Here is a 12,063-nt window from a genome sequence, read left to right as displayed (position 1 = left end):
GAGGTTTTGTATTGGCTTATTTTGCTCAGCATAACCTTTTGAAATTACTTCATGCTGTTGCCAGTATTAGTAGGTTGTTCATTTTTATTTCTGAATAATATTATGTTATATGCATCGTATGCCTCAGTACCTTTGAAAATTTTTCACAATTTTTTTCTCATTTACTGTTTATACATTGTGTTTATTATATTGAATCTGTACATCAATTTTGGGAGAAATGTAATCTTAACAGTATTGAATCATACAAAGAAGACCCAAATGTATATTTAGGTCTTATTTAATGCCTCTCTGCAATATGTTGTAGTTTTATAGTCTCCTTAACTAGTTGATTTTTTTGGGGTTCAATTATAAATGGTATTTTTTATTTATTTTCCAGTTATTTATTGCCAATACAATAGTCCCCCCCCCCTTTTCTGTGGTTTTGCTTTGCATGGTTTCAGTTAACCAACAGTCAACCATGGTTCAGAAGTAGATGATCCCATTTCTGACATATTATCAGGTCATTAGTAAACTAGCACTATGTCATACTGCCTGCATCATTTACCTCACTTCATCTCATCACCTAGGCATTTTATCATCTCACATCATCACAAGAAGAAGAGTAAGCATAGTATAAGATATTTTGAGAGAGAGAGGGATATTTTGAGATTTTTGAGAGACAGAGACCACATTCACATAACTTTTATTATGATATATTGCTATAATTCTGTTATTTATTACTTGTCCCTTACTGTGCCTAATTTATAAATTAAACTTTATTATAGGTATGTGTGTATAGGAAAAAAACATAACATATATGGGGGTCGGTATATTCAAGGTTTCAGGCATCCACTAGGGATCTTGAAACATACCCCCATGGATAAGGGAGACTACTGTATATAGAAATACAGTTGATCAGGGGCGCCTGGGTGGCGCAGTGGGTTAAGCGTCCGACTTCAGCCAGGTCACGATCTCGCGGTCCGTGAGTTCGAGCCCCGCGTCGGGCTCTGGGCTGATGGCTCAGAGCCTGGAGCCTGTTTCCGATTCTGTGTCTCCCTCTCTCTCTCTGCCCCTCTCCCGTTCATGCTCTGTCTCTCTCTGTCCCAAAAATAAATAAACGTTGAAAAAAAAATTAAAAAAAAAAAAAAAAAAGAAATACAGTTGATCAATTGCATCTGCAGTCTTGCATCTTTTATCTGCAGCCTTGCTAAATTCACTTATTCTGGCACTTTTGTGTGTGTACTTTCCACATACATGATCATGTCATCTGAAAAAACAAGTTTTACTTCTTCCTCTCTGAATGATATGCTTTTCTTTCTTTCTTTCCTCCCTCCTCCTTTCTTCATTTCTTTTTCTTTTCTTTCTTGTTTTTATGAGAGAACATGGATGATTTTAATGATATTCTTATCAAAGAATGGTATAAAATATAGAAGAAGGAGATTTTTTTTAATTTGCTGTTTTTTTCTCTAGCTTGAGAATTTGGCACAAGGTTTATGTGTATTATTTATTTGCCTAGTTGTTGAATTGACAATACCTGCGAATATCCTTATAATTCTGTATGTTAATTAGATTTGTGTAGAACATCCTAATTATGTTCTCAGTCTGTATACTAGATGTATATTATTGCAGTTATCCTTGTTGTTTAGCATTAAGGACAGGAATCTCTGCAAATATCAACCAAATAATGCATTTTTCTGAAGTCATTAAGGGGAGGTAGATTTCATATGCAGAGGTCAAGAAAAAAACCCTCTCTTCGTCCCTTCAGCCAAGCTCAAACCCACACTTCTCCTCTGTCGGCCCAGGTCCCCTGCCAGGTCTTTGGTGTTTTATTTCCTAATTGTACCTCTTCTTGGTAACTCAGCCATTCCATGAAAATCCCTAAGTGGCACCTACAGGAACTTAAAAACAAAAACAAAATTGAATATTGTATACACACACACACACACACACACACACACACACACACACGTCTGGCATCCTGGCCCCAGACCAGTTTTGTTACATAGATTTGTATCACACAGTATAAATATCAGTGTCAGAGTAGATCTCATAGTTTGGAGTCATCTTCTCTGAACCAATAAGTTTAAGCCAAAACTGAATGGGGAATTATAAGGTCTAGAGTATTGTTTGTTTTACTGGTTTTGGTTTGTAGGAATCAGCCCAGGTCTTGATCATTTCAGGCCCCTAATTTGCTTTCACCACATTGTACCTTCAAGATGCTAAAATACCAGAATGAAAAATGAAAAATTCTGTTGTTTTTATAGATGCCTTAAATACTGAACATTTGAATTAACTAATAGAAGATTGAATGGGTGAACCAAATCATCAAGTAAACTATAATTCATTTGTATTTGCTTCTGGAGTGTGTCATGTGATATTTTCCTGGGAAGATTCATATTCTTAATTATGTTTGGTTTACAATAATATTAAAATAACCACATTTCCTGAATACAATTCAATTGTGCCATTAAGGGATATGGTGTTCCTTTATCATTCCAGTTAGGGTAGAACTTACTGGAAATAAAAATTGGCCATGAATAATCCATACAAAAATAAAATAGATTTCACTATATCTAGAAGCCTCTATACCAACAGAATTTACATTATTTCTGTGTGCCAGTGTTTCTCAGAATCCTAGCTTTGAGAGGGATATGGGGTGCCTTCTCACTGGTTTAGCATAGGTTAGCCAAGGGACTGCTTTATTTCATGCACTGTGTTAGCCCATGGGGAAAGGGAAATGGGAGCTGGAGGAGAGGTCATGCCCTCAAAGAGTTCTCTGTTTGGTGATGCTCAGTCTGGCTATCTTGAGCCTTTGCTTGATCATCCTGAATAAAGCACTGTTTTTTCTTTGCTGTCCAGGCAAGCAGGAGTAAACAGGCAAGCTGGTGGCTGTTTGTGTTGTCTGGGGTTACTTGTCTTGAGTGTGCTGCAGGAAGCTGGTGGGGAACAGACCATTCCTACTGCCTTCTCAGATATCCGTTCACAGACCTGGCAACAACCCTACCCTTCTTGAATAGTGTTTGTCTCTGAGAAAACATCTGCATAGGCAATAATATCCCTCTCCTGAGCCTTGATTCTAAGAAGTCTGGAAAGGCAGATGGATAACTTAAAGAGTCTTGGGTGACACAAACTACTTGGGCTCTTAATATGGGTAGACAAGGTAGTGGCAGTTAGCTAGGACTCAGCTAGTTAAAATCTAACTGCCAAATAGTTTATAACCTTCCCCAACCAGTAAGACTGGAATCGGGGTTGGTGCCAAGAATGCTGTAAGGGTTGGGCCTCAGTACCTCGGCTTTTAGTTCTTTCATTCGTGTTCAGATCTCAGTGTTGGGGGAGATATATGAGAGCTGAAGGACAGCCTTTCCTACCCCCTCCCTCATCTAGGGTATTTGGGAGGACAGTTCATTAGGAAATACTTAAATGTTTATGAGGTGGGAGGGGTGCTAAAAAGAAAAAAAATATATGCCCAAATATCAAGGACCCACCCCCTGTTATGACCTTTTCTATCCCATACACTTTTTCTCACTCTCACTTCCGTAACATCCTTAGAGAGAAACAAGGTATTCCACCATGTTTATTTGTTTGTTTTCCAAGAGCAGTTGACAACAGACAGTCATGTAAACACACCCAGTTTAACAATCATGTAAGGAAATAGATGACTATTCCTGTCTGTCCCTTTGAGCTGGCCCTGCATGGACTGGCAGGACACGAGCATTTTGCACATGTCATTTCTATATAGAGGTCTTACAGCTGTAAAGTTCTTCTTTGAATCCAAGTTACCATATGAACCAATTAGAATAAAACCCCCAAACAAAGTTCCGTAACTAGCTTGTTTGTTCTGAGCAGGGTTCTAGATGACTAGAAGTTTGGAGCTTCACATAAAAAATTTTCAGAAAATCATTAGATTTTCCAACATGCCATAATATAGAATGCCCTCTTTTCTAACTTGCTTTCCGTTGTCTCTTGCATTTAACGAAACAAAACTGAAAACAAAACCAGAACCACAAGAACGATAAGCTCTTTACACACTGCACAACCAAGTAGGGTTTAAATAAGAATTGGAGACCTGTATTCTCTTTTATGTGTGAACGTAGCATGGACTTGTCTTTGGTTAAATGTGAAATGGAAACTAACTAGCTATGATCCTGAGAAATTTACCTAACTTCTCTGAGCCTTGTTTGCCTCAGCTGTAAGATAAGGAACTTGAACTAAGATCATTCATAAGGTGTAGTAAGAAGGTTTCAAAATTTTAGCCCAAGTGGGTGTGCAGAGAAAAATATGTTTTTCAACACTTTTAAGATATCAGGTAACTTACTGATAGCCAGTATTAAATTAGCAGAACTTGTTTGAGTAAACCAGTAGCTAGTTACCAAGTTGTAAGTGTCTAGTAATTTGGGTCTTAAGCATTTGGGGATTTCTTGATCAGTGGCTATGCAGGTACATAGGCAATAAACTGACATCTAATTCAGTAAATGTATATTCAAGGACTTCTGATTGCATGGACTTACTTACTCTAGGAGGTGAATAATGACATCTTTAATCTTTAATGACAGCTTTGATAGTTTATGAAGCCCTTTCATGAGTTGTCTCACTTGATTTTTATACCAACACTATGGAGTGGAGAGGGCAAGTATTATCACCATTTTACAGATGAAACTGAGGCTCAGTGATGTCGCATAGAATCCTAATTTCAATCTCCTGTTACTGGGTTCCAAGGATACGAGGGATGGAAAAATATAAAAGGCAAACTTTTTTGAAAAATAACTATCTGATGATGATGATGGCAGTTAACATTTAATGAGCTCTCACTGTGTGCCAGACATTGTTCTAAGTGTTATATATATATTAACTAATTTAATTCTCACAACAATCTTATGAAGGAGATACTGAAATTATTCCTACTAGTGATAAATATAACGTGGAATTGAGTAGGGCAGGATTTCTTTTAATCTGCTTTGTTCACTTTATAGCCCCAGCAGTTAGAATAGTGCCTAACACAAAATGGACACTCTGTAAATATTTTTTTAATGGTTATTTATTTTGACAGAGAGAAAGAGCACATGTGAGTGGGGGAGGGGCAGAGAGAGAGGGGGACAGAAGATCCGAAGTGGGCTGTGCACTTGACAGCACAGAGCCTAATGTGAGGCTCAGACTCACAAACCATGAGATCATGACCTGAGCCGCAATCAGATGCTTAACTGACTGAGCCACCCAGACACCCCCGTAAATATTTTTTGAAGGAATGAAAGTTTCTGAATGATTTGAATGAACGAGTCTCTGTTCTTCCAACAGAGAAACTGAGGCTTGGAATAACTGGGTAACTGTTCTTGACTAAGATCACTCAGCTGAAACAAGGTAGATGCAAGATTTGAATTTAGCTAATCCAGAATTCTTTAAGGCCACAAGCTATCCTTGTATTGAAACAACCCACCAACTATACTAACTGTATGTGCTTTGGGGGAATTTTTAAAGTTCAAAAATCATAATAACTTTACTTATCCTTGGATTTAGGTTCTTTGCAAAGAAACATTTAATTGATGTAAAATCCTAGATTTGATATAAAACCCTTAAATTGTATTGATACTGATCAGGCTTGGAAGACAGTTGTTTAACTGAGTATTTTGATATTTCTGCTTAAGAATGCATTCTCTAATTAAATGTGTGATGTTTTGTTTGTGTTGCTTGAGGCACTCATTACAAACTGGGAAAGTCTAGCTCTGGTTTATCCATCATAGAAATATAAATGTCTGAGAAATGGTGTGACTAGCCACAGAAGCTTGAAATGGGAGGGTGTTAGTGGGTGGGGGGATGGGTATGATTGCAAGTTCAGGTTAGTTAGAATAAAATACTTAGGAAAAATTGAATTACTAGAAGGCTGCCAGCTTGCAAAGATGAACCTGTGAAAATCTAGAAAGGAAAATAAGACACGAAGTGATACATTACCTTTGAAAAGTACAAATGTAGGGGCGCCTGGGTGGCGCAGTCGGTTAAGCGTCCGACTTCAGCCAGGTCACGATCTCGCGGTCCGTGAGTTCGAGCCCCGCGTCGGGCTCTGGGCTGATGGCTCAGAGCCTGGAGCCTGTTTCCGATTCTGTGTCTCCCTCTCTCTCTGCCCCTCCCCCGTTCATGCTCTGTCTCTCTCTGTCCCAAAAATAAATAAACGTTGAAAAAAAAAAATTAAAAAAAAAAAAAAAAAGAAAGAAAAGTACAAATGTAAAACATACAATCCCAATGTGAGATTTTGGCTTCACAGTGAAAGAATTGCAGTGTGAAATGCAATGCCTAACTTCACCCAGTAGTTAATGTGACATGACAGCTCACCTGGAAATGAACTGTAAAGAAATGCTTAATTTAAGAATTATATTGTATGATTTCCATAATCGAAATGTTAAAAGCTTTTTAGCAGAGCATAAGTACGTTTCAGTAAAAAAAAGTGTACTCTTAAAGTATACTCTTTCCTTACAAATAGCATGCGACAATAGACTGAATGATAATTTTCATTATTGTTTGCATATAACTAATGTAATTCTTACCCATTTCTTGTGTAGTTACACTTGCTTCTTGTTTTACATTGATAAACTAGAAAGGAAAGTCAAAGATGGATTTCTCTTTATTTTGCAATGTTTTCTAATCATAACACTAATTAATACATATTCATTGCAGAAAATTTGGAAAATATAGAAAAATTTAAAGTTTTTAATATCAGAGCTTAGAAATTTCCTTTAGAGGGATAGTGTATATGCCTATGTTCAGTCCTTTAAGAAATAAAAAAAAAATGGTATTTTCTAATTATATACCCATGTGAACTAAAGAGGAGAGAGATAATGGTACTCATTTTATATTTGAAAAAATGGAGATGCTGGCCAAAGAAAGAAAGAAAAACAAGTGGAGTTTTAAAAAATTATGCAAGAGGCGCCTCGTGGCTCCTTTGGTTAAGTTTCCAACTCTGAATTTCACCGCATGTCATGATCCCACGGGTCATGGGTTCAAGCCCCACATTGAACTCTGAGCTGCCAGTGAGGAGCCTGCTTGGGATTCTGTCTCCCTCTCTTTCTGTCCCTCCCCCCCCCTCTCTTTCTCTCTCTCTCTCAAAATAAATAAATGCACATTTTTAAAAAATGAGTTAAGTACAATATTTAGCACATGTTCACTTTATATTTGTGAGTCATGATAAAATAAATAAATAAATAAAAATTATGTTCGCTAGATATCTGCATATATAGAGAGCTTCTTTTCTGTACTTACAGCTATATTATGTGTTGACAGATATCACTTTAGTTCACATGTGCGGAGTAAGACATGGGTGTATCAGTTTGCATCATACGTACTATACCCTAGTCTCGTTAGTCTCATAGTCTCTTTTCCATCTTGATCCCAGTGTGATTATTAACCTTCAAAAACAAAATAAGGGATGCCTGGGTGGCTTAGTTGGTTGAGCATCGGTCTCTTGATTTCAGCTTAGGGCATGATCCCAAGATCATGGGATTAAGCCCCACTTTCATTGGGCTCTGTGCTGAATGTGGAGCCTGTTTGGGATTCTCTCTCTCTCTCTCTCTCTCTCTCTGCCCCTCCCTCTCTAAATAAATAAATAAGTAGACATTCAGAAAACAAAACAAAATAAAAGCAGAATACCAGCCCCAGTTAGTTTAATTGGTGAATTCTCTTCTACTCAACATTTAAGGAAAAACTGACACCAATTCTCCATAATCTCTTCTAGAAAATAGAAGCAGAAGAAACACTTTACAACTCATTTTATGAGGTCACCATTACCTTAATACCAAAACCAGGTAAAGTCATTACAAAAAGGGAACTCTATAGGCCAATATATCTCATGAACATAGATATAAAAATTCTCAACAAAATATTAGCAAATTGAATCCAACAATGTAGAAAAAAAATTATACAGCATGATCAAGTGGCATTTATTTCAGGTATGCAAGGATGATTCAGTATTTGAAAATCACTCAGTATATTCGGGCATCTGGGTGGCTCAGTTGGTTAACCGTCCAGCTTTGGCTCAGGTCATGATCACACAGTTCATGGGTTCGAGCCCCACATTGGGCCCTGTGCTAATAGCTCAGAGCCTGGAGCCTGCTTCAGATTCTGTCTCCCTCTCTGCCCCTCCCCGGCTTACTCACTTGCTCTCTCTCTCTCTCTCTCTCTCTCTCTCTCAAAAATAAATAAACATTAAAAAAAAATCACTCAGTGTAATCTACCACATGAACAAGTTGAAGAAAGAAAATCATATGATCATATCAATACATGGAGAAAAAGCATTTGACAAAATCCAACACTCATTCATGATAAAAGCTCTGAAAAACTAGGAATAGAAAGCAACTTCCTGAACTTAATAAAGAACATCTACAAAACAAAACAAACTTAATGGTAATAGCCTACATTTTTTTCCCTTAAGATCAAGAAAAAGGCAAAGATGTTCTTTCTCGGCTCTGCTATTCATCATTATACTGAAAGTTCTAGCTAGTGCAGTAAGACAAGGAGATAAAAGATATACAGATTGAGAAGAAAGAAATAACAGTGTTATGTTTGCAGATGATATAATTATTATTATCTAGGGAGGAAAATCCCAAAGAAACCAAAAAATAAAAACAAAACTCCTAGAACCAATAAAGTATAGCATAGTCTTGGGCACAATGTTAATGCACAAAAGTTAATTGCTTGCCTATATGCCAGCAATGAACAATTTGAATTTGAAGTAAATCAAAACAAAAAAAAAAATTTACAATAGCAAAAAAAAAGAAAGAAAAATGAAAGGAAGGAAGGAAGGAAGGAAGGAAGGAAGGAAGGAAGGAAGGAAAACCTACATATAAATCTAACAAAATATCTATAGGATCTATATGTGGAAAACTACAAAATTCTGAATAAAAAAGTGAAAAAAGACCTAAGTGAATGATTCCATGTCCATGGATTGGAAGATTCAATATTATTAAGATATTAATTATTCTCTAATCTACCTAAATATTTGATGCATTCCCAATCAAAATCCCAGCAAACTATTTTATAGATATCAACAAACTGATTCTAAAGAATGTATGGAAAGGCAAGAAACCTAGAATAACCAACACAATACTGAATAAGAAGAACAAAGTTGGAGGACTCACAATACCTGATTTCCAGACTTACTATAGATAATAGATAATAGAACCCAGTAGAAAGCCTAGAAATAGACCCACACAATTATAGTCAACTGATCTTTGACAAAAGAACAAAAGTTATTTGTCTTAGTGGGTCGCCATGACAAATACCATAGATTTGGTGGCTTAAACAACAGATGTCTATTTTCTCACAGTTCTAGAACTGTTAAGTCGGGGTGCCAGCATTGGTTCAGTTCTGGTGAACTGTGCTCACACAGTCTTTCCTCAGAATGTGTGTGGAGAGAGAGAGAGTGCAAGGTCTCTGGTATCTCTTCTTGTAAGGGCACTTATCCCATCATGAGAACCTTATCCCCCAATAATCTCATTAAACCCGCATAAAGACCCCATCTCCAGATGCTACCACATTGAGAGTTAGAGCTTCAATGTATGAATTTTAGGGATATGCAATTCAGTACATAGCACTATTCAATAGAGAAAGGATAATTTTTCAATAAACAGGATGGGAACAGTTGGATGTCCACAAGCAAAAACTGAACCTAGACATAGACCTTACATTTTTCATAAATATTAACTCAAAATGTAGAATGTAAAACTATAAAACTTCTTGAGGAAAATATAGGAAAAAACATAAGTGACTTCAGTTTGGCAACAAATTTTTAAGTACAACACCACAAGCATGATTCATGAAAGAAAAATGGGATAAATACACTTTATTAAAATTAAAAACTTGTGCTTTGTGAAGGAAACTGTTAAGAGAATGAAGAATAAGCCACAGATGGGAGAAAATACTTACAAAACATGTCCAGTAAAGAAATTGTGTCCAAAACATACAAAGAACTCTTAAAACTCAACAATAAGAAAACTGACAACCCAGCTAAAAAGTGGGCAAAAGGTCTGAAAAGACTCCTTACCAAAGAAGATATACAGATGGCAAATAAACATATGAAAAGATGCTTAATATTATTTGTCATTAGGAAATACAAATTAAGACGAGATACCACTACCTACCTACTAAAATGGCTAAAATCCAAAACACTGACAGTGCCAATTACTGGCAAGGATATAGAACAACAGGAACATTTATTTGTTGCTAATAGGAGTGTAAAATAGCACAGCCATTTTGGCAGTTTCTTTCAAAGTTAAACATAATTTTACCATATAATCCAGCAGTAATGGCCTGGGTATTCACCCAACTGGCTTGAAAACTTATGTCCACACAAAAACCTGTATGTAAATGTTTATAGCAGCTTTATTCACAATAACTCCAAAGAAGATACCAAGATGTCCTTATTAGGACCTTTTTATGATATATTCATATAAAGGAATGTTAGTCCTCAATATGGAGACATGAACTATCAAGCCATATAAAGCCTTGGATGAATCTTGAATACATACTGGTAAATGAAAGAAGCTGGTGTGAAAGGGCTACATGCTGTATTATTCCAATTATTTGACATTCTGGAAAAGGTAAAGCCATGACAGTGAAAAGATGTGGTTGCCAGAAATTCCAGGAGAGAGGAGGAGGGTTGAATACATGAAGCACAGGACGATTTTATGGGGCAGTGAAACCCTTCTGTATGACACTATAATTATGGACACATACACTATGCATTTGTCAAAACCCATAGAACATTGCAACACAAAGAGTAAACCTGAATGTATGCAAACTTAAAAAAATCGTTTAGGAGATTGGGAGTCCCAGGATGGAAAACAGTATGATTAAAACAAACAAACAAACAAAAAATCTAACCATTATAAGGTATGAAACAACCTCACTGAAGGAGTTGGGGTGGGTGGGGGGGAGAGCTGCTGACCTATGTAATTTTGGAAATGTGTGGAATCTGTAAGATTAAAAGCAAAGCAGGGACGCCTGGGTGGCTCAGTCAGTTGAGCATCTGACTTCGGTTCAGGTCATGATCTCACAGTCCATGGGTTCGAGCTCCGCGTCAGGCTCTGTGCTGACAGCTCAGAGCCTGGAGCCTGTTTCAGATTCTATGTCTCCCTCTCTCTGACCCTCCCTTGTTCATGCTCTGTCTCTCTCTGTCTCAAAAATAAATAAACGTTAAAAAAAAAAAAAGGCAAAGGAAACAGTACATAGACACTGAACCATAGTGGACAAAATTGTTTGCCTTGAAGATGCAGGTTAACAATTCTGATATTTCTATACTGGAACTGAGCAATTAAGTAAATGGATGGCAGTTGGTAGAAGCTGGGTTTCTCATTGTTGGAGAGTTTACTGGTAACAAGAAAAGCTAGAATGATCTCTATGGTAATAGATCAGAGTTGGAGACATCAGTATGAATTCATGTTTAGCTTAATATAAATACAGATGGTTACATATAGAAATATTTATAGATATGTGTATATACAAGAACTAATATATGCAAATATATTTTTTGCTCCTCAGCTGAAAGGGTCTGGAAATAACAACACTCCAGCAGTAACAAGCATACTTAGCACCCAGATCTTGGTTTCTTATACTGTTCTCCTATAAAAGGAACCAGGACTCTTTGGAGAAATATCTGATTTTAGCACTAGATCAGGAAATATACAAGATGAATCTGGAGCATCTTATAGTGCCAGAAAGTAAGGAAGTACTTTTAAAAATGCACACATGGAGGGATGCTTGGGTGGCTCAGTTGGTTAAGCATCCAACTTCAGCTCAGGTCATGATCTCATGGTTCATGAGTTTGAGCCCGGAGTCAGGCTTTGTGCTGACAGCTCAGAGCCTGGAGCCTGCTTCAGATTCTGTGTCTTCCTCTCTCCCCTGTTAATGCTCTGTCTCTCTCTCCAAAATGAGTAAACATCAAAAAAGTTTTTTTTAATAAATAAAAAATAAAAATGCACAGTGGGGACGCCTGGGTGGCTCAGTCCGTAAAGTATCCCACTTCAGCCCAGATTATGATCTCCCAGTTCGTGGGTTTGAGCCTGGGCCTGGCTGTCTGCTGTCAATGCAGAGCCCGCTTCAGAT

The 12,063-nt window shown here is 37.1% G+C and overlaps 1 protein-coding gene across 18 annotated transcripts in view; it reads left to right on the top strand.

Annotated features, from left to right (window-relative positions):
* Positions 1-12,063, top strand: part of DDAH1 (dimethylarginine dimethylaminohydrolase 1) — a 246,140-nt gene that overhangs the window by 142,054 nt on the left and 92,023 nt on the right. The window lies entirely within an intron of this gene.

This window comes from Leopardus geoffroyi, chromosome C1 (genome assembly GCF_018350155.1).
Source record: "Leopardus geoffroyi isolate Oge1 chromosome C1, O.geoffroyi_Oge1_pat1.0, whole genome shotgun sequence".
NCBI classification, from domain to species: domain Eukaryota; kingdom Metazoa; phylum Chordata; class Mammalia; order Carnivora; family Felidae; genus Leopardus; species Leopardus geoffroyi.
The sequence above is the reverse complement of the archived record's forward strand: the minus strand, read 5'-3'. Positions and strand labels throughout refer to the sequence as shown.